At 43.6% G+C, this 24393-nt stretch overlaps 1 protein-coding gene across 2 annotated transcripts in view; it reads right to left on the bottom strand.

Moving 5' to 3' along the window:
- The window catches only part of TAB2 (TGF-beta activated kinase 1 (MAP3K7) binding protein 2), a 60632-nt gene extending 43487 nt beyond the window's left edge, over positions 1–17145 (bottom strand). The window contains exons 1-2 of one of the 2 annotated variants that reach the window (XM_081941858.1): positions 16818–17145; positions 15470–15582 (exon numbers count right to left, since the gene is read on the bottom strand). The gene's annotated coding sequence lies outside the window, so the exon portion shown is untranslated. The remainder of the gene's footprint in view (positions 1–15469; positions 15583–16817) is intronic. The other variant, XM_081941859.1, reaches the window with a different exon arrangement.
- Positions 17146–24393: the final 7248 nt, after the last annotated feature.

The following is a 24393-nucleotide window of genomic DNA, read 5'->3' as shown; positions in this document are numbered from 1 at the left end:
TTCAGGTAAGACCAACGTTCTTTTTCCAGTAGAGTGGAGGGAGGGGTCACAGAAGGGACATACCCAAGCTACGTCCCCGGGCGGGTAGACTGGGTCCCAGGTGAAGGATCGGCCACCACCCTCTGGAGGACCCGCCGCCCAAAAGATGCCTCAGCCGAGGCATACGCATCCAAACGGTAGTGCCTAATGAAAGGCGTAGGAGAGGCCCAAGTGGCCGCCCTGCAAATATCCTCGAAGGGTGCTCTGGTAGCCCAGGCCGCAGTGGTAGCGGCACTGCGGGTGGAGTGGGCAGTGATTCCTGACGGGGGAGTTTTCCCGGAAGCACTGTAGGCCTCAACTATGGCCAACCTAATCCATCTCCCGATAGTGGAAGAGGACACCTTACGTCCCAACGAGCCCGGCTGAAAAGAGACGAACAACGCCTCGGTCCTCCTAACGCCCTCCGTCCGTTTCAGGTATATGCGGACGGCGCGGCGGACATCCAGCCTGTGCCACACGAACTCCTGCTCCCTTGCAGGATTGGGACAAAAATTTGGAAGCACAACCTCTTGGGCCCTGTGAAATTGAGAATTCATCTTCGGAATAAACGAAGGATCCAAACGCAGGACAACCCTGTCCTGGTGGATTATACACAGATCACTGCGAGAAGAAAGAGCCCCCAATTCTGAAATGCGCCTGGCCGATGTAATGGCCACTAAAAACACCACCTTAAGGGTGAGAAGGCGCATGTGCACTGTCTTAAGTGGTTCGAACGGGGAGCCTGTCAGAGCCTTGAGGACCAGAGTGAGGTCCCAGGTCGGGAATCTATGAACCGGAGGTGGGCGGATGTTAGCCGCCCCTTTAAGAAAACGCTTAATCAAGGGGGAACGAGAAAGGGTGGGGGAACCCTCCCCCCCCAGAATGGTGGCCAAAGCCGCCACCTGTCGCCGGAGCGTATTATGCGACAGACCGTCCTCTAACCCCTTCTGAAGGAACTCCAATACGTCCGGGACGGTAGCCCTAGAGGGATCCAACCCCAACGGAATACACCACTTTGCAAACGCCCTCCAAGTGGCATTGTAAATCCTAACCGTAGACGGTCTCCTGGACGCCTCTAAGGTGGCTATAACTCCCGACGATAGTCTCCTCCCCCTCAGGATCCCCCGTTCAATAGCCAGGCGGTCAGATGAAGCCACTGAGGCCCTGGGTGATGCAAAGCCCCCTGACTCAGAACGACCTCCCCTGGGGGAATCCTCCAGGGGTCTGCTACCGACAGCTGGACCAGGTCCGCGAACCAGGGTCTCCTCGGCCAGTACGGGGCTAACAGGATAACGAGAGCCCTCTCTGTGACTACCTTCCTTATCGTACGGGGAACGAGGGGAAGGGGAGGAAAGGCATAAAGAAGGCCCGGGGGCCACCGGCTCCTGAGAGCATCAGCTCCTTCCGCTGACGGAGACTGGAAACGGGTGAAGAAACGCGGCAGCTGGGCATTGTCGGGGGAGGCGAACAGGTCCACCAGGGGTGTGCCGAATCTGCTGCATATCTTCAGAAACAACTCCGACCCCAGTTGCCATTCGCCGTCGTCTAGGGTCGTGCGACTCAGCCAATCCGCCTGAAGATTGGACACCCCCGAGATGTGCTCCGCTACTATCGAAGCTAAGTGTCTCTCTGCCCACAAGCCCAACGCCTGCGCCTCTCGCCAAAGGGAACGGGAGTGCGTGCCCCCCTGGCGATTGACATGGGCCTTTGTCGCCACATTGTCCGTGAGCAGGAGGACATGGCGCCCCCGCAGGTGATGACGAAAAGTCCTGAGGGCAAGTCTCGCGGCCTTCAGCTCCAGCCAATTGATGTTGTGGCGGAGATCCGAGGCAGACCAACGTCCCTGGGTCATGTCGGAGTCCATCACGGGCCCCCAGCCGAAGAGGCTGGCATCCGTCGTCACGGTGACTCTCTCGGGCTCCCAAAAGCAAGCCCCCTGTTGCACCGCCGGGGACATCCACCACTGAAGAGAGAGCCTCACCTCCGCTGGTAGAGGGACTGGCCGCAAGGAGTTGCTCATCATCCTTCTCTGGACTGGAATCAAAGCCCACTGGAGAGGTCGCAGATGGAGCCGGGCCCAGGGCACTATCCCTATACAAGAGACCATCTTCCCCAGAAGTTGAGACAAGGTCAGGATGGAAACAGACCTTCTTTTTCTTACGGAGGAGACCAGTTGACGTAGGCTGGTCAAGCGGTCTGGGGATAGGCGAACCCTCCCTGACTCGGAGTTTATCACTGTCCCTAAATGGAGGATCTGTTAGGACGGGGACAGGTGGCTCTTGGTAAAGTTCACTGAAAACCCTAACTCCTGAAGCCAACGGATCGTCAGCCGAAGATCCGACGTGGCTCTGGGGAGGGACTCCGCCTGGACCAGGACATCGTTCAGGTAGCACTGAAGTCTCACCGGAATGGAACGTAGGTAAGCCGCCAGTGCTGCCAGGACCTTGGTGAACGTCCGCGGCGCTGAGGCCAGACCAAACGGGAGGGCCCGGTACTGGTAATGCCTGCCCCGGTGGGAAAACCTGAGATAGCGCCGGTGAGACTGGAGAATGGGGATGTGGAGGTAGGCCTCTGTCAAGTCTACCGAGGCCATGTAATCCCCCTTCCGAATGCCCTGCAGGATTGATTTCAGGGACGCCATCTTGAACCGCCTGTAGACTAGGTAGCGGTTGAGACGTTTCAGGTTGAGGATTGCCCTCCAACCCCCCGAGGATTTTGGGACTACGAACAGATGTGAGTAGTAGCCCTGACCCCTCTCCGGCCCCGGAACTATCTCCACCGCCCTGATGTCTAGGAGATGGGCGACAGCGAGGTCCATGAGACGACGGCGTCCCGGGTCCCGAGCCGGGGGGAAGACCTTGAAAAAACTCAGGGGTTTGGAGAGGAACTCTAACCTTAGGCCGTGGCGAACGGTAGCCCTGACCCAACCGTCTGATGTGATCTGATCCCACTTGTCCGCATACAGTGCCAGGCGGCCTCCAATGGGATGACTCGGGTTCGAGTCATTTCCCCCTGCGGAAGGGACGGCCGCCGCCCCCTCGAAAGGGCCGCTTGGACTGCGGCTGAAACCTAGAACGATCTTGAAAGTTCTGCCTATTGAACTGCCTGTCCTGCCTGTATGGTTGGTAACGCTGATCCTGATCCCTGTCATAGGATTTGAACTGGGTCCTGCGATAGGGGAGACTACGGGACTCCGCCTTCTTGGTGGATGTAGGCATAACCTTCTTTTTATCTTTGTTCTCCACCAAAATCGGGTCTAAGGAGGCCCCGAACAAATTTGGACCTGCAAAAGGGGCCGCCACCAGGTCCCACTTGGCTTTATAGTCCATCTGCCAGTTCCTGAGCCACAGGAGCCGACGGGAGGCCACAGAGGTGGCCAAGGCACTAGAACCAAACCTAACAGCGTCTAGTGTCGCATCAGCCGAATACTGACACGCTGCCATAATTTTAGCTAAATCCTGGTGTACCCGCTCATCTTGGATCGGAATGCGATCCTGAAGCTGGCGGAGCCACATGACCGTTGTGCGGTTAAAGTACGAGGCGGCAGCCGCCGCCCGCACCGCCCATGCTGAGGCCTTATAATTCTTACGTAAAGTGAGCTCCGCCCTCTTGTCCTCTGGCTTAAGTTTGTCTGCCGCGTCCCCCGAGACCACTGGGGAAGAGGAGACCAGGGCTGCTATGGGCTGATCTATAACTGGAAGCTGAATAGCCTGCACAAAGGACTTTTCCATGTTGTAGGCGCGACGGTTGTTGCTGCCTGGGGGGGAAAAGTTAGAAGGACGGGCCCATTGGCTAGTAGCCACCTCTAAGAAAAGAGGAGGAGCAGGAATCTCCTCCTTATTGGTGGCCGTCGCTGAGAACATGACCATGTCTGGATCCGTGGGCGGTGGGACCGTGGGGTCCCCCGTGCCCACCTTGGTGGTCCTCCTAGCCTTCTTGAGTAATGGTTTGAACATGGCCTGGAGGAAAAGGTTGGAAGAACGAGGCGGCTCAGGAGCCGCATCTTCCTCCTCAGAGAACCCCCAGTCATCCCTCCGTGCCTCCCCCCTAGAGGAGACCTCACTCATGAGGGAAGGAGAAGAAGCCCTAGATCTGGACCTACTAAAGGGAGTAACTCGACTGTGGTGGTAGGGCCTGTCCCTTTGAGAAATGCCCCTAGAGATGGCTGCAGAAATAAGCCTTTTGAGATTCTCAGGGAGGTGTTCTAGATCCACCTCATCACCTTCTGCATCATAGTCTGGTGCCACATAGGCCCTGCTGGATCTCCTACCCCTAACGGGACCTGCAGAGGTACCTTCCAACGGGTCCCCCCTATCTGCCTCTCTAGTCCCCAGAGAAACAGAAGGAGAGCGAGGGCCCCCCCGCTGCTGACTCCTATCAGATCTGTATGAGGAAGCAGAGGAAGAAGAAGAAGGGCTGAACCCCCTGGCCACAGGTGGGGAAGGGCAGGAAGCCACAGGACGTGGAGATCTGGATCTAGGCCCAGGATCCCGGGCCTGTCTTTTCTCAGCTCTTTCGATGACCTTCTCTATAGCCCTGGATCGCCTGAGCTCATCCCTTTGCAGAGCTCTGGAAGGTCTGTCCTCTGCCAAAGGCCTAGAAGCCCGAGGCCTAACAGGGGGAGTGGGTTCAGCCTTATCATCGCCTGCCTGAGACGGGGCGGCCTGCTGAGCCTCTGTTCTATCAGCCATCGCCTCACTCACGTGCACCAAATGAATTTCGAAGCAGAAACAGCCCTTCAGCTGGTGGGAATCGCCTGCTCCGGGCCTCCGGTAACACTACAAACTGCACGGCCACGTTGTATCCAGCCTCTCCGTGCTGCAATGCCCAGACACGTGATCCAAAATGGCTGCCGGCTTCTTTGGGCGGTCCCTGGCAAAAGCGCGCCTAAAAATGGCCGCCGACCTCGCCCTTAGCTTCCGCTTCAGCCTGCGGGCGGCTGCTTGCACGCTCGCCGCCCCCAACGGCCACCAAGAAAGACACTGGAGCTCCTAAATCACCAGATCATCTCCAAATTCAAGAAAAAACGGCCCCGCGCCGCCGCCGCGGGCTGTAACCGGCCCCGGACTGCAAGTAATTCAAATCTGAAGCCGATCTGTCGCTTTTGCGCTGAAAAGCCCCGGCGCGCTGCGACTTTCGCTTAAGACATGTGCAGAGAACGCAGGGTCGCCCGGCACGCCCGAGACACCAGGCATCAGTCCGGAGCGACCTTCGAGGCGGGGGAAGGAAGCCAGCGCCCCCCCCTACTGAGTCTCCCAGCCTTCTGAGGGCAGCAAACAACAGCCCTGCAAGGCAGACCCACTACAAAAAACAATTTTCTAAAAGTAATCAAATTAAAAATTCTAAATTTTCCAAGATCAATTATCATGCACTGACTAACTAGAAAACCATAAAACACTCCTACTAGGAACCAAACCTGAGTCTTGGACCGACTGAGAGGAAACTGGGAACCAACGGGAGAAGCCGAAGGTTAAGAAGTTTTCTCTCAGTCAAATGGACCAATCAGGCTGTAATAACCCTTCTGTGACCCCCTCCCTCCACTCTACTGGAAAACATTTGTTGTACTTTAAGAGAAGGTGGTAAATTACTAAACTTGTTTACACTGTGGTGATGAATAAATTTATATACAGTATTACCATCAGTGTGTGAAATGAGGCATTTTATATGCCTAGGAAATCTATAAAATGCCAAAAATGGGACATCAAAATATGAAAAACAATATTTCACACATCTTCCTAGGCATTCTATGCAATGCCAAAAAGCAAACTGGCAAAGTATAAAATACTCCTGCTAAAATTCCATTCTAGCCTTCCTTGTTGCAAGAAGTAGGTCAATATTAGTCTTTATCTCTTGTTTTTCTTTCATTAAGAAATACTATACTTTATTTTGCATTTCTTTCATTTTCAAACACTGAGTCTGCTCAATAAAGGGATAGGGATTAACCCTACCTCTAACCCTTTTCACGACTCTCTTTTCACACTTTGCCTAAATAGTTCTTGTCATTCTACATAATGCCTAGGTGTTATATATAATACCTTGGAAAAGTATATAGCATATTAAACATTTCATAATGGAATAGATCCGATGGAGTGGGTGCTTAGCTAACTACAAGTAAAATTTATTTAAGGATAGCAACAATAGTTGCCAGGTTTGCTGGTGTTAAGTGATGCAGTCACAAAACACCTCGATTTACAACTACATTGCTTTTTGACTGAAATTCGGGTTCCAATGGTGGTTGCTAGTTTATTTATCAAATTTATACATTGTCCATCTCACTTAAGTGACCCTGGGTGGCTTACAAACAAGTTGAGGGTTACGTGTACTTTATCACTCTGAATAGCCAAGTTGCCCTGAAAGTGGCCTTGTGATTCGGAACAGATTGCTTTAAAATTTCCTGCTCCTAAATCTTATCACAGTTTATCTGAATGTTGCAGAACAATCAATCAGTAAAATCATAATAAAAAGTACATATTAAATTACTCTTGATTTATGGAGAAATGATATTCAAAAACCTTCACATCCCCATAAACCGTTAAACAAAACTAAGAAGATTGTGCAATTATTATCAGGTTTTCATCAAATTTCAGGTTATTGAGCACTCCTGTTCTTTAAACTACATAGACCAACCTGGTCAGTACTAAAACTCAATTTATCTCAGTTGGTTTTCACCAGCCAGAACGGGCATTAATCCAATACACAAATAGTCACCTGCATAGTCTCAAGTGCATGCCATGTGGGTGTGGGTTATACAGACTGAAAACTGTAAACAGAAGTTTCTGTATGAGAACATTACCAGCTATGCTGATGTTGATCCATATTTGGAAGTAATGCAAAATACACTAGATTCACTAAACATTTCCCCACAATAGCGATGCTATCTGTGACTACCTTCCTTATACTACACTATTACCACTAAAAAGATACCTTTTTACCATCTTCATCGTGAACTAAAGTATGTTACTTTTGACTCGAAACAACTGAATCTTAAGAACCCAAGTTTGTTAAAAACAAATCAACTTGCCATTTGCAAAGCTACACGTTGCCTGATTAACCTCTAGGTCAGTGATGGCTAACCTTTTTTGGCTCCTGTGCCAAAAGTGGGGGTAGAGCAGGGGGTGTCCTGTGTGGGCGTGCCACACCCATAATGCTATGCGCACGACCCCCCTACGCGCATACACGCGCAACATGTGTTCCCCTTCCACTTCTGGTGTGCTTTTTTTTGCCATCCCCAGGCTCCAGAGGCTTTCTAGGAGCCTGGGGAGGGTGAAAACAACCGCCCCCCCGGGAGGCCTCAGGAACTTCCCTGAAGCCTCCGGAGGGCGAAAAATGGCCCTACGGACAAACCGGAAGTCACTTCCAGTTTGCTTGTAGAGCCATTTTTTGCCCTCCAGAGAATCCTCCTGAAGGCTCTGGAGGGTGAAAAACAGCCCTAGGGATGCTTCCAGTTTGCTTGTGTGGCTGTTTTTTGCCCTCCGGAGCCTTCAGGGAAACTGTTCTGAAACTGTCTGTTCCTGAAGTCTGTTCCTGAAGTCTGCCCGTAGGACAAAAAACGCCCTCAAAAGAAGGCTGAAGTCAGCTGGCGAGCCCGCGTACGCACACTGGAGTGACAGGGCAATGCCTCGCATGCCCTAACAAATGGCTCTGCGTGCCACCTGTGGCATGCATGCCATGGGTTTCCCATCACGGCTCTAGGATGTTAGCAAGGACACAGACAGTGGCAACTAGTAGAAATTGAGTACATCGATTTTCAAAAAGGTTTTAACAAATTCTCTTGCAGAATGTTCCTGGCAAAGCTAAGCACCAGAATTTATAGATATAAAAATTGTTCACGGTAATCATATCAAATTTTGATCCACAATGGAAGATGAATAGTTCACACAGATGAATCAGGAAAGGATGATGGAGCAAGGAGCACATAGCTCAATAAAATATCAACATTCCGTACATTTTTAAAAAATGATAATTTCCAACGTAATGAGATCTAAAGTTTGAGATCATTATGAAGGGAAGCAAAAATAAAATTGCCAACAGAGTGATTCTATAAATAAATCATCCCATTTGGAATATAATACATAATTGACAATGTCAAGTAAGTGTGTGTATGCGTGTAAGATCTGAAACATTCTGAAATAAATACAAAAAGATTTGGAATAGGTATTTGTTTACATCCAGTTAAACTAGAATTTGCCATTTTCAGAGGTAAAGCGAGACACCAATGCAGATAATTTTAAAGGAGAAGTGGAAGAATTGGATACCAAAGGTTACTACTCTCAATGACAGTTTACTACCTTCTGAATAACAGGAAACATACCTTACATACCAATTGCTATTAAGGCAAAATGGAAAAGATTTATTCCTATGTACATGTTTCTAAATATTTTGAATGCACTTAGTTGGCATGACACAGAATATTTGAATAGATGAGCTTTGATCTAGAAGGGCTTTTCTTATGTACTTAGGTTAACATCTGTTTCAGACATAAGTCACAATTATTTCTGACAAGAAAAATCATTGATGCACACTGATGAGTCATTTACAACCAACTGAAGTTACAATATCAACAGCCATGATCAAATGGAATTCTAAAACCCATCCAAAGTTGCTGAAAACTCTACATGTTGTAAATGTCCTCCCAATAACATATTTTTCTTAAGACGACATGTAATAAAGACCCACCCAATATTTGGTACAAAATGATTAAATGCTGCTTTAATATATCTATTATAAACAGCCAAAGCATATTTTAAAATAATTGTTCAGTGCACTTTATCAAATATTGCTTACACTAACATTCTCAAGTATCAAATTAGCTGATTTACATGTCTAGACAAATATGACATTGTAGCATATGCTTAAAATAGTAACCTTCGACGACTTCCGGTTCCGGCGGCTACGGCGACAGGCAGATCGCTGCCTGCTCCAGCTCTCCCGGTGGGCTTCCCCCGCTTCTGGGGGGGCACAAGACGCCTTGGAGGGGCGTCTTGCCGAAGGAACGGCTCGCGGAGGGTCCTGGCGGCGGCGGCGGCTGGCGGGGGCTCCTCCGCTTCGTTCTAGGCATCGGGGAGCAGTTTTGGAGGACGTGCGTGCGCACGCGTCTCGCCCCATGCCGATCGGAGAACACACTTCCGAACGAAGCAGCGGCAGTATGGTGAGAGGCTTCCTTTCTGCATTCCTTCGCTTTTGAATTGATGAACTTTTCAGCACTTTTAAAAAGTTAAACTTTCGGATCCCTGCTGGAGGTGCGGCTAGAGGGAGGGGGATTTCCCCCCCTCCCTCGGACAAGCGGCTTGAAAAGACTTTCCTTCCATCCCCAGAGAGGAGGAGGGGGGAGAGCCAACTAATGATGCCCCACCCCTATAAAAGTGATTTTCATTCGACCTAGCTCCAGAACTAATGGATGAACTGAGAACTTTTTGAACTTTTAAAAATTTTACTATGCCTCTGAGCCCAAAGCTGGCAGGGCAAGATGGCACACTTCCGTTGTCTTCATGAACTGTGAAACCTGACTCTACCTTTAAAATTCAGGCTTCCGGTCTTTGTCTCCGAGTCACCCAGAGGAATATCTTGTGGATTGCTACTTTCTGAACTCTTTGGAGAAAAAAAACTTTCATCTACTGCTAGAGTGACTAAAGAAATCCCCATCTGTTTGGATCCTCTGCCTTCTGAATTCGCCTGCCTGCTCTACCTCTCCAGCTGCCCAGTCTCTACTTTGACTGATCTCCTTGCTTCATAAACCATGTCTCCAAAAAGACCACCTCCTGGAAAGCCTGGCTTTGCTACTTCTGCTCCAACGTCTGCAACGTCTAGTCCAGCTACACAGTCAAAGATATCAGAATTGATGCAACCCAAGACTATAGAGATAGACTTCCAACAAATGCTTCAACAAATTTTACAAGGCCAGGAGGAAATTAAGAAACAGTTAAGGGAAATGAAAGATGAAATTAAACAGAATCAAGCCCAAATCTTTAAGAACTCACAGAGACTGGACCTTGTGGAGGGTGGGGTGGCGGAGGCGAGGGGGGGGGTAGAGGCCTTACAGAAGGGGAACAAAGAACTTGATATCCAACAAATGAAAGCAGAGTTTGAAAGAATGTCCTTTTATCTTAGATTTCAAAATGTAATAGAAGCAGATGGGGAAAATATAAGGGACATTATGACTAACATTCTAGCTGAATACATACACAAAGATAAACAGCAGATGGAATGGGAGATAGATCTAGCTTATAGAGTGAATTCAGCATATGCCAGAACACATAATGTACCCAGGGAGGTTCATATTAAATTTCTTAGGAAAACCACAAGAGATGAAATTCTGGGTGTACAAAGGGGGCAAACACTGACATACCACGATAGGGAGATAACCATTCTAAAGCAGATTCCCAAAAAAATTAGGGAAAAAAGGAAAAGTTATTCGCAATTGGCGAATAAATTATACCAGAAGGGGGTGTGGTTTAGATGGTTGATGCCTGAAGGTATGCTGATATTCTGGGAGGAGACAAGAATCAGAATCAACACACCCATAGAGGCACAGGCCTTTATGGAAAAAAACAAAGCGAACCTAGAAAAAACAGATGACACTACAACGGTTATACAGGACACGGGAGGGGCCGGAGCTCTGCCAGCGGGGGGTGAAGGGGCAACACCAAGAAAGCTCAGATCACAAAAATAAATAAGAAAACCACAATGTTATAAACAGACCGAAAGTATTAATGAATTTACAACTAGACTATATATTATAATTATATAAACTGATTGAAAAGTATTTTTTCTAGAATTAATATGCTGATTTTTTTTATGACTATGTAATAAGGTTTGATATTTTGATGTAACCTAGGAGTCTGGAGGGAGGGGGCGTCTGCCATACTTGCAACTGCCAAAATTTGTAACTATTCCACTTACCCTTTTCCGCATAAATGTTTTTAAAAAAACCAATAAAACTTCTTGAAAAAAAAAAAAAAAAAATAGTAACCTTCAAGCAACTTTCTCTAGCACCTAGTTCTAGTATGGAACCTGATCCCTCTGTCCCTCAGTTAAGTTAGATTTAATTGTTCTTATTGCTATCAACCATACAGTTGTAATCTTTCTCTCCACCTGATATTCTATGCAAAAATAACATTTATTCTTTCTCTTGGGCTTTCATGTAGAAAATGTCCTATAAGTCGTTTATGAGAAACTTACACATTTGTAACATTTGTTTGATAAAGCATTTATGGAAGCATTTATTAACTTTACTACCTTATTTTAAACTACCAAAGCATATATGCATGGCCCACTCCAATAAGTTTTATAAGCATACATTAATATGGCATCTTGATAATTCTCCGGTTTTTGGAGTCTGCCTGGACAGGTCTGGTTTTTTGGAACAATTTTTCAGAAGTGGTTTGCCATTGCCTAGGACTGAGAGAAAGTGACTGGCCCAAGGTCACCCAGTTGGCTTTGTGCCCAAGGGCAGGAGTAGAACTCCTGTTTTCCTGTTTCTAGCCTTATGCCTTAACTACTACATCAAACCGGCTCTCTTATGATGATAAATATTTGTCCTGGACCAAGTGCACAACCTTTTTTAGGCTATAATGCTTTTGAAAAATAGTGAATCCACTGTTTTATCCCTTGGGAATTCTGAATGCATTCCAAATTTGGGACTTATTCCTGCCTACTTTTTAAACTTAGGCCTCAATATGCTACATGAAGCCTAATTCTGCCCTGAAGGAAAGAGAAACTGGGGCACTTCTATCACACATCATCAGTGAGCAACTCCAAAGATGCTTATACTAAAACTTCTCACACACACAAAAAATTTTTTTCCTAAAAAGGATTCATATCATTCCAGTTTGGAAAAATTATATTATGATGAAAAACAAGAAAAAAAACTAGAAATACAATAACTTTTATTCAAATTATACAAAATTAAGATTACATAGCTTCACAATAACTCAGCTGTATGCAGACATTCAGTATAAATACTTTTTATGGGTTCTCCCCATAATTATTGGCTCTGAATGGTTAAAGGCAAATAACATATTTATTTGTGGGTGGGTGTGTATATTTTAAATAAACCTCTAGACAGGAATGCTGATTATCTAACAGAAGTTTACATTGGTAATTAAAGCAAAAATTAGAAATAAAGTATTACTTTCATCTTTTCTACAATTTTCAATGATTTAAAGCAGTATTTTTCATATTGAGTACTAATAAAAACAGAGGAAAACATCTAGTTCTATACATACCGTTGTTATTATTTATAAATTATGTATCATTGAAAAAAGCAAACATTTATCAACAGCTTTGCTTAGATTTGAATCAGTACAACTTTTCATATTGCTGTTTTATTTTCAAGGCAATGTGATTTCCTTGTAGAATTTGAATTATGGCTTTTGAGGGGGGGAATTCTGTATGCAATCTTCATAAAAGTTTTTTTTTAATCACTTACTTGGACAACCAATATACCTTGACATTTGTAGAGTTACTAAACCTAGCTTCACAGTATAGTAGACATTCATAATACTGCCAAATTTTATATGTGTATGTATGAATGAATGTATGTATAATTTGTGTGTGTATGTACACACACACACACACAAACATATACACATACATACATAAACACACAGAAATAAAAATATTGCAGCCAAATACAAAACACATTCGTTTACAAATAGGTTTAATCATAAATGTTAGCACATTTGAGTCATTATCAATTATCAAATGAGATTATTTTTCAAGTAAATACATTTGAGAACTTTGTTCAGTTTGGGGGGGGGGGAAAGGGTGCTTAAATTGTGTGTTGTTTATGTGTGTTAAATTGAGATAGCCATAAAAAACTTCCAGGTTAACAATGGAGGAAGAGAGAAGATATACTGGTGTTTAATAAATTCCCCCAACTACAGTTGGGTGAAAGCTACTGTTGCAGGGAAAGACTTCTGTGCACGCTGTTGGTTAACTACTCCAAACTTCCAAAGGAACAAATCTTAAATCACTGGCATGTAGCAGAAAGACAGGGAGCTATCTATATCCACAAGAAATCCTTCTGACAGAAGAAAGTGAAAATCAACAATACCTTCACTAGTTCTGACCAAAAATATATTTTCCAAGTGTGAAATCTGGAATTTTTAGCAATTGTTTCAATTACTGGTTTCTTCATATTGTTTGAAATTTTGCCACAATTGTTTACATTAATTAAATTGTTACCTAAAATTTATATTAATCAGAGAAGTTGGCAAAAATATTATTTGGATCAACAACAGAAAAATACCAACTAAGGATTACCCTACTCTTGAAACTTTTTGCTAGCTTCTTTTATAGTGCATTTACTGGAAAAATAAATATTAGAGAAGTTTAAAAGGAAATAGTACTAAAGGAATAATAAAAATCTTAGAGATAGCTTACTTTTACAAGTATAAACTATAAATTCTGAATCAACTGAACTATTTTAGATCTGTTTCCTATAAAACAAGTATAGGTAGATTGTTTTATATGGCTAGCAATGCTTCAAAATAAATGCTTTAAAGAACATGCAGTATCGTACAATGGTTACAGTGTTGGATTAGGATCAGGAAGACCCATGTTCAAATCCACCTCAGCCAATGAATCTCATTGGATTACTCTGGGTCAATCACTCACTCTTTCAAACCAACCTATATTGCAAGTTTATTACTACCAGTACAGGGAAAGAGGGACGCACACCACCTTGAGATCCTGGAACTTAACAGCATATTTAACAACTAAAATGTTTTGTTTTTATAAAATTTAAACTAGTTTTAAAAACTTGTCTTCAATAGGGAATTATTCAGGCAAAATAGATTTGTTCACTACCAACTTTCTAGGCTGCATAACAAAATTAACAATTGTATAAGACTACAAATGGTTTCTGCATATTTTCTTCATTAACTTCTTTAATAAAACTCTTTTGGAAATATGAAAAAATATACTTTTTATAAATTGAATATCCATTAACTTTAGTACATATAAAGAGGCATTTAAATTGAATGCTTAAATTGGGGATAAGTCATTTCTTTTAACCTAGTTATATCTTCTGGTTTTGGATATTTTCCACAATGTTGTGGCCAAAATGAATTTTAGATCAAATACATAATTAACATTTCTTAGTAATACATATATCAGGCTCAATGTGAACCAGCAATAATTTGCTACATTAACAAACTATAAAAAGTCTCTGTTTCAATGGTCTAAACCTCTATTCAATGAGAATTGTAGTAAAATTCCTACAAAGATATTCCTTAAATCCTAGCCTGAAATTCCATTTCTGGATCAGTTTAACAAGATATAAAAAATACATTGCTCTCTATTTCCAATCACTTGAGGGACAAATTATATTGAGTTAAGACGTAAAAATAAAATAAAAGCAGTTCTCTCTGTGACATTCTAAATCTAAAGCAAAATATTGCCCATAGCAATATATAGTAATCTGGTTATAACTATGAAGCATTAGTTAGATTATCTTCTACATTTAATACTACTTTGAATTAGAATAGCCATTGCAAACATCTTTTAAAACACTTTGGTGCTTATATTTACCAAAAAACAAAACAAAACAGTAATTGTGTTCACATACCATAGGCAACACTATCTGCAGGCTAATGACCTAAATATTGCTTCATAAAATCTTAAGATCTAAAACTTTATATAAAAAGGTATCACATTCACCGATTCATTTTAAATGTATAATTTCCTAGTAAAATTTAATCTTAGTTTACAATCACAATTTTAAAAGTTCGTATTTTTGTAAGTGACTCAAATAAAAATCTGGAGTAAGCAATATGTTCTGCCTCAATCAGAAATCCCGCTCTTGTGATCAAACATTTTATAAATCCCACAGAATTCACACTTTGTCAATGATATTGTCTCAGCTTTATCCATCCTCCTGTATCAAGCTGAAGTAACATTTTAATTCTGATTTATCAGAATTATTGAGCAGTTCACTTATAGGGCTTTCTATAACTATAACTCCTACAAAAAATACACTTGATAAAAGAAGCAAACAGCTGTTCAAATAAGTAAAAACTGCTTTTAGCTAACTAAAATTAACCTGCACACAGAAAATACTGTCATCCAAAAATATATGACCCCAATATATATCTGCACCATAGATTTATATCCAGAAGTAACTTCACTAAAATTAGCACTTACACAATGAAGCATTTCATAATATACTGATGAACGTTCTAAGAAATGTTTGTTTTATTAAACATTATTAAACATTTAATAAAAAGGATAGTTGTTGAAAGTGCTGCTCCAAGAGGTATTTTAGAGTTTTTAACCTGTTTTCTCATGTACCTACAGAAGATAGTGTGCTTTCTTTTGATATATAGTACACATGTACAAAAATCTCAGTATTAAAATAAAGATTGGTGTGCATCTTAAAAGAAATTTTGATTTTTTTTAAAAGGAATATTGTGCAGTGACTGCATCCATATTCGTTCTTGCGACAACTTACCATGCATTTCAAAATAACACTTTGGGGGTAGGAGGGTATTGTTTTTGTAGTAGTTCAACTGCTGTGTGAGAATAGATTCCAAGCAACGGCACTAAGGGGAAATCTCTTTAACCCTAATACAGGAAAAAGTAACTTCCATATAATTTCAATAATTCATAGCATTCATTGTTACTGTCGTATTGACATTTAAATTCAAAAACACCAGGTCATCTAGTAATAGGTAGTTTCATTTTTCTATTTACAAGAATTAATATCTACCCATGCTATTTACAAGACATTTTTGGAAAAGATTGTCTAGGAATCTGGTCTACTATACCAATATGCTGATGATATTATCTCTTCAAATCTGAACATAGGAAAGTTGAAATTCATTGGTAGCACCAAAAAATTTGATGTTGTAAACAAAAGGCTACTGGGCAGTAGTAAAGATCATGACACTTTATGGGTTGAATCTTAACATCATTCCAGTTCCCTAGAAAATCAGTTTTATGATCTGAGAATGCTTGCTCCTGCATTCTTGATGTAGCCCCCAATGACTGGAATATGTGTGTGTTTTGTTCACTTAGTTTCCTGGAGAAAGCTGATCTGGTCACTGTCACACATGAGTTAGTCACATTTAGGATGGATTATTACACTGCACTGAATGCAGAGCAGCCCTTGAAATATTCAGCTCCTGAATAACAGTAGTAAAATGTAACAATTAGAACAGGTGATTCTACTCTTGAAAATCCAATTTGAATTGGAGCATGAAGTCTGGCTGGGGATGCCACAAAATATGGCCTCTCAAGTACGGACCAAATTCTAATATTTCTTTTTTTAAGGAACTCTTGCAGGTGGTGCACAATAGGTGATTTTAAAATAAATAAATAAATAACTAGCTCACACTTCCTATATATCCATCAAATTGGGAGTCAAGAGCGGGACCTCCTCTTCTTCTTCTTGGGGGAGAAGGAGAAGCAGCACAGAGACAAGCAGATCCGACGCCCATGAGAAAACTGAAAATCTTTCCAATTCAGGGAGGCCAAAAAAGGCCCCTCGCCTCCCGGGACGCCTCCGAAGGGGCTCCGAGGAGGAGTCGGGTCGGCAGTCCAGCCCTCGGACCTAACGGCGCAGCTCCCCCGGCAGACCGCGGAAGCTCAGCCCGGCTCCTCCTCTCCCCAGCGGGGCCACCGCCGCCCGGCCCTGCCTGCACACGCCCCCCCCTTCTCCTGCTCCCGGGCACCGCGGCCAGCCGGGCCCAGACAGGCAGCGGGGACCCCGCGCTCCCTCCAGGCCGCCTGGCGGACAGCCCCTGCGGGGGAGCGGCCGCCAGAGCCCCGCCAGGCCCGCCGCAGCCAACTTCGCTCACCCTTCCTCCGCGCGGGCTCCTCCTCCGTGCCCCGCAGCAGCGGCACTCGCCGCCACCGCCGCCTCCAGCCGGACAAGCGACCTTTCCGAGCCACTCCGGAGCCGTCGCCGCCTCCCGCCGCCACCGGGGGAGGGAGCAAGGGGGGCTGTCCGTGCCGGGGCTGCTGCTGCTGCTGTGGCGGGCAGCGCGGAAGGGGCGGCGGGGGAAGGCGGGATGGCTGGCGGTGGGGAGGAGGGTCTTCCAGGCGCCGCCGCCGCCGTCACCGCCTCTCCCGACCTCGCCTGGAATCGCTCCGGCTTCCCAGTCGCTCCCGTCCCTCCTCCTCCTCCTCCTCCTCCTCCGCTCGCTGCGTGTCTCAGCCAGCCAAGTCCAAATCAAAATAGTGTCACACAATATGGCGGCGCCTCCAGTTGGCAAGCCTCGCGAGAACTGGCCCCGAAGGCTAACGGGAGAGCGGAGGGGGAGGAGGAGGAGCTCCCGCGTTGCCTCGGTGACGGGTATTGCCGCTGATTTGCCCGGCGCGAGCGGTGTGAAGGCGGTTGGAATGCAAAGTGGTTCCTTTCGCAAGTTCTCCCAGGGAAGGAACCAGTGTGCCCGGCTCAGCGTGCCCGGCTCAGCGTGCCCGAGAACCGAAAAGTGCCAAGAGATGGGAGATATCTCTCAAGCTTCCACGCTGAAGTTAAAATCGGCTCCTCCTCCTCCATGAATCTGCGGATCGTCATTCAAACCAAGAAAATGTGGCGGGTACTTAGACGGCGGAACTGGATTTTATCCCATATAAGGGACCCACTACTTCCATGCGTGACTTTTTACATTGGCACCGTAAAACTGACACGGACAGCGAGAAGAGGATCGCTACGGAAAATCCCTAGCCTGGCGCTACCTTTAGAAAGATTAGCCGAATTGCCACGGAACCGGGGGGGGGGGGGGAGGTTTTCTATACTACAACCCGTGAGAAAACATTTGGCTTGATGGTGGTTTTTTTTTAAAAAAAAATGCCATTCGAGGCACTTTCTTGATATTGGATAATATCGGATATTAATAATTATGATCCAGCAAATCAATTTAACCGGGCAGCAAGTTTATTCTGCTGAGTAATTCGAGAATTTAAAACAGGTATTTAGACTTAGTCTGAGCTAAGTAGCTCATTACTTGCAACCTCCTTCACCTACGTATTTAATTATTTAACTGTTTTATGTATGTATTTTATAACGCATTTTAATGACTGTACACCGCCCCGAGTCCCTTTCGGGAGAGGGGGCGGTCTATAAATATGAATAATAAAATAAATAAAAAATAAAATAAATGTCAAGACTCACACTTGGGAACTAGTAAAAACAAATGACACCATGGTCATTAGAAAATAATGGCTCTTTTCAACAGAAATATGAATAGGCAGAGTAAGTTACAACAGAGTAATAGCTATGGAGAGTGAGCAATAATATTTATGAAATATTAAGAATTCTCCCACTAGATGCACAGGCAAAGCTTTGCAGTTATTTTGCCTGACACAATACATTTCTTACTTATTTCAAAGCTTTCAGTAGAATTGCTTGGCACTGTGTGTATTATTAAAAATCAGTTTAAAAGGCCCCCAAAGTTATCCCATAAATACAACCTAACAATTTATTTAGTGGACTCTGAGCATTTTTGAGTGATTAAAAACATGTTTATGATTATTCCCAAGAAATAGAAGCGTTATTTTACTGAATGACCAGGAAAATGCTTTGAACAACATAGTGGTTTTGCATCTGCAGATCTGGGAGCGAGAGGCAGAGAACCTACATTATCATTTTAAAATAAGCGTCAGTGGAGATTCTTAGTCATCCAGATCTTGGTTGTCCCAAAGGTGTTTTCTTTCAAAAGGCAGCCGAACTTTTTTGCTTTGCTTGAAGATGTTTCGCTTCTCATCCAAAACCTTTTTCAGTTGTGGCTGAATTGTGGAGAATGGAAGGATTTATAGTCCTTGCAGTCATGTGGTCATTAGCCCTCTTTCTGATAGTCATTGAGGCCACTCACAGGTTTATCTACGGCCTCAGTTCCTATTGTTCCAAATCCTATAGTTTGCGGGGGAAGTGGGGGCTGTTCTGAATATCCGTTCATACTCCAGCACCATTCGTCATCCTAAAGTGCATGGCTAAATGTCTTTGGAGATTCTCAGTTGTCCCAAACCATGACCCGGATGACTGAGAATCTCCATGGACCTATACACTTTAGGATGAACATCCTTCAAATGGTGCTGGAGTATGAAAGGACTTCCAGAAAAAAATGGCAGACTACAAGATCCAGGTGACCCTGAAGGCACAGATAAATCTGCAAGTGTTTGAATGACTTTTAAAACAAGCCGGTGGTGGTGGTGTTAAATTTAGGCTAAATTCGTGATGAACACACATGCAATTTTTTTTTAAAAAAACCTGATGTGCAGATTAAACTTGATTCATCCTTGCATGGATCACTCTTTCTGAGGCCATTGAGTGGTTTGCCATTAGGATGGCAAAAAATAATTCATCTTCAATTCTTAGGATGGAATGTAAAAGGCATTTATCATTTGCTAGGACAATAAGAATGCCAAAAATGTCTTTGTCTTTTGTGGTCCAATTATCCCACTGGTAACGTGGTTATAGGTTTAAAGATGTAGAAGAATGAGGCTGGCTTGATCATTAGACTATCTAAAAGAAGGTAGCGCTAGAAAAAACTACAACAGCCCTGCTTTTCCATACTTTATCCAGATTGTAATAAAGAATACAGAATAACAGAGTAGGACTGGCCCTTGGAGGTTCTAGCCCCTTAATGGCGAACCTATGATATGTGTGCCACAGGTGGCAGGTGGAGCCATTTCTGAGGGCACACGAAGCATTGCCCTGTCAGCTCCACTGTGCATGCATGTGCTGGCCAACTGATTTTGGGGCATTTTTCTCTCTCCGGAAGCTTCCCTGAAGCCTCCGGAGGGCGAAAAAAACCGCCCAACATGCAAACCAGAACTTCGGGAATGGACTTCTGGTTTGCATGTTGGGCTGTTTTTTGCCCTCCGGGGGCTTCAGAGAAGTCAGAAATCAGCCTCCGGGGTGGTGGTGGTCGTTTTTGCCCTCCCCAGGCTCCTAGAAAGCCGTACACACATGTGCAGGGCAGCGGGGGGGGGGCTGTCATGCATGCATGCACAGGGGACATGATGCACAGGTAGGCATTAAATTATGGGGGTGGGCTGTCCCAATCTAACCTTATAGCATTCTGAACAAAGGGCTTCCCAATCGCTTCCCAATCCCTTGTTAAAAATGTCCAGGGATGGAGCACTCACAACTTCTGGAAACAAGCCATTCCACTCATTCATTAATTACCGACAGAAAATTTCTCCTTAGTTCTAGGTTGGATCTCTCTTTGTTAAGCTTCCATTTGTTATTTCTTGTCTTGCCCATAGGTGCTTTGGAGAATACTGTAGGTTGTCACTCGCGTCTCTGCGTCAGACCTTCAAATATTGGATGACTGCTATCATGTCATTCCTAGTTCTTCTCTTTGTTAGACTAGACATTCCCAGGTCCCACAACCCTTCATCATATGGTTTTGCTTCCAATCTCCTAATCATGTTGCTCTTCTCTGCACTCTAGAATTTCAACATCGCTTTTGTACTGCGGTGACCAAAATTGGACACAATACTCCAAGAGTGGTCTGATCATTGCACTGTAAAACAAGATCATACTATCACTTCACATGATCTTGATACTATCCTTTTGTTAATAACAGCCTAGGACTGTATTCCCCTTTTTTGGCAGCTGCAACACACTGCTGGCTCATAGTGAAGTGGTCCACTAGGCCAATTACAAAATCACCACCTCTTGCATAGGGATCACATCTTTCCTGCCTTCCTTTCCTCAGTTGTTGCCAAGAACAAAGGATCTTAATTTCCAAACATAGAGAGTGTACCAAGTTGGTGTCAAGATGGGCTTTGTGGTGCCATCATCATTACCTTTGTTGTGGTTCTCTTTGCTTTCTTTAAAAGAGCAGCTGCAAATAGAAAAAAAATCAAATCCTGCTCCCAAAATCAAAAGCATCTGTATATTGTCATGACTGAATTGGTGCTTCAAACAGGTTCAGGCCATGTTAGCTATTCTAAATATAGTAAGCACTTACTTTGTTGAATGGTGAGCCCACAGTTTTGCAAGATAATGCAGTTACACTTCTAATTTCCTCCTTACAATCTACCATTCTTGCTTGGAGTATACAAACACCCTCATTCATTAGGTTGCCTTGGAGCTTTCGACTCTTTCCATCTGTTCCACTGCAGCAATTAAAAGAACTAAACTCTCTTAAATCCCAGGGATCACAGATGTTTGTGTCTTAAAGAAGATTATATTGTTTTCCATTTGAGTTTTTGTGTTGAGGGAGGGTGAGAGATGATGGGAAAGACTGAGCTTCCGCCAAAGGACCCTTCTACATACTTGGCCGCAAATAGACTACTTGGAGCCAAGCAACGTGGAGCCTTAACTAATTTCAGCATTCACTTAAGTAAGCTAAATTATTTATGACAATCCCCATAGAGGCTCCAGCTTTAAATATATGGAGTTATCTGTGTTCAATCTACTGCTCTTAAGTGAGGTCCCAAACTAAAATAAAGGACTAATTGTTCCTAGTGGCAACTAACACAGTAGTTGGGAATACAGTAACTGAAGCCGAAACCAAATTTGTGATCTATTCAGGGGGGAAAAACAGAAGGAGGAATTCTGCCATTTTGAAGCCAGTAAATTATGTTCATTCATGAAGAGAAAGTTTCGTATTTTCACACAAGCAGCTGAAACAACATCATTGTCTAAAAATATAGCCAGTCACTCAGACCAAAATCTCAGACACTCCACCACAAAGCAATGTGATGGAGATTTAAAAACAGGGATTCCAAGTATTGTATGTCAAGTTGACATGGGAATAATTGGGGGGCGGGGGCGGAGGCCCTTAAGATTTTTAAACTGCAGATTATGAAGGTTCTTTCTTCATGAAAAATGAAAGCGGGCAACAATAATAAAAATAGCTGTGTTAGGTTTTCAGAAACTGCAGAATGAACATGTAGCCTATGTTGCTATTCAGGTGGCTCGCTCAAAAACAACGCTAGAAATGGTGGGGCATTTTAATCTGCTGTCCTCACAGAGCAGGTCTTTTATGTTCCAAGCAAAGAAGTAGAAGTAGGCTTGTAGACGTTAATCTTTATTTAAAAAACAACAGTAACTGACTAAAACCAAGATACACAATCCCCGGCTGACAGCAATTTATACAAACGCCGTCAGTCGGGGAACCAATAAGGTAATCAGGATTCTCCCGCCGGATGTATGGGCCAATGAAAGGAAGGTCTACGCAGCGCCACCTACTGGTGGACCGGCTCAGTACACAACAAGGTCTATCAGTGCATTCTATCCAGAGCAAGAAACTCTGATATTTCTGCTTAGGCTAAATTCAATTAAAAATAAATGTATCCACACCCCTACCGGCAGTTTGAAATGCCGTGGAGCGCCCACGCCTTTGCAAGAGTGTGAGCAGCTTCAGGAACCATCGGCAAGCTGTTTCTATAGTAAATGACTGGATTGCTTCTCTGAGTCCGGCGGCGGCCATTTTTCAAGAACGGAAAGGCATGCGGCAGCTCTGAGGAGCCCAAGCCGCTTCAGGTCAGGAAGGAAAAGCATTTAGCTGGCTGATAAACCAACTCGATCCTACCTAGTGACATAAGTTATTTTCAGTATTTTAACACAACCTACTCCACACTATTACATCAATTGAGTCCTTTTATGGGTCTTTCTATGAATACTTTTGACATCGATGATGAATTCTGCTTTTGCAGAGGGCCACAGAGATGGCCTTGGAGCATCTATGCAGAAAAGGTTAAAGAAACATATACAAAACCATGCTTTACACCTGGGAAACAAAGTAAACATTAAGGAAAAAACTCAGAAGTAGAAGAAGGGAAGAGAAAACAGTCAGGCTTTCAAGATTCTGTTAATATAGTCTTGAGGAGCTGACACTTTTCTCCAGGGCAGAGCTCTTATTATCAAACAAACTGCTACCAGGTTGAAGCAATCTTGCTCATTTTCCAGACCTTTTTCTTTTTCCAATGTTTTAATATTTACAGTACCACTTTTTATTGCCATATATTTTAATTATGTCTTTTAATTATGCCTTTCAATTATGACAGTTTTTGATAGCATTTTGTAAACCACCTAGAGCTGTTTGTGGAATGTACAGCTTGTAATTTACTAGATAATTAAATAGTTTTGAATGCTAGGAAGGCAAGGCTGGTTAAATGTGTAACTGCAAAAGCACAAGAACTAGTAAGAACGATCCCTGCCATGTTTGCCTAAGTGTATGTTGAACTGAGCTTCTGACCATTTACTGTTTTTTTTAAAGATCCAGTTTTAAATAAATTGCCCTTTGAAGTTGAAGTGTAGGCTATCAGTACACTAAAGAAAAAGTGGATCCTGTAAAAATTGGAGGATCTGGCACTGCCAAGTCCCAGGCTCAAATCCATGAAACCTCACTCGATTATTTTGAACCAGTCACACCCTCTCGCCCCAAACTTCCTCACAGGATTGCTATGGGAAAAAAGAGAGGAGGGAGCATTATATATATCGCTTGGAGCTCCTGAAGGGAAGACAGACTATCAGTCTAACAAATAAATGACACATGTGTCAGACATGACTTTATTCATCATGAAATAAATACAAGTAATCCTTGTTTATGATGGGACTAGCAACTTGATCGTTAAACCAAGTACTCACCAAGTGGAACCACAACTGTCCTTACAATTTTACTTCAGTTTTCCTTTGCTTTAAAAACCTGCAAAGATTGTAAATGCAAGGATTAGTTGCAAAAATACTTTTAAGTCACCTTTATAATGGCAAAAATGGCTAAATTAGGCAGTCGCTAAATGAGGAATATGTACAAACATACATGCAATTATGTTTGGTATACAGTAGTACGTAGCATAGTTTTATATCAGCATACCAATTCATTTGTAGACATTTCTAGTTAGTTACCAGGCTGAGGAATACTTACACATTGCTGCAGTTAGCTATTAATATAAAATACAGTGCATATGTTATTTTACCAAGTAAGATAATTGAGGATCACAGTGGTGTCCACAAAAGATTCAAGATGAGGTCCATGACAAGGTAATCAAAACTATGCCTGTACATCGCCTATGGACATTCCTTTAGGAACACGTAGTTAGATTCATCAACTCCCAGAGAATGAAAGAATTTGAAAAAAAAAAACCCTTCCATTTCTCCCTAAGAGCTGCAAGGCAGATGCTGCACAGTTAAGCAATTCTCAGACTCCTACTGGGGGCAGGAAGGTAATTTGGGTCATGAAATGGCTTGCCAGGTTCTGAAAGCAAGTGATGCTCCATGGCACTCCTAAAAATGGTGCCAGATCCCAATGGAAGGCTTGGAAATGTTTCATTTCAACCTATTCAAATATCTCAGGTAGTTCCAACTACAGATTTAGGCAACCTATGCCCATTTATGTACAATATGAGCCATGAACCCATACTCAATAAAAAGAATCAAAACTATATTTTTTTCTTTTTACGACCATTTAATCT

Source organism: Natrix helvetica (assembly GCF_964273705.1).
Source record: "Natrix helvetica genome assembly, chromosome: 2".
In the NCBI taxonomy this organism is placed as follows: Eukaryota; Metazoa; Chordata; class Lepidosauria; order Squamata; family Natricidae; genus Natrix; species Natrix helvetica.
This window is presented reverse-complemented; position numbering and strand designations above follow the sequence as displayed.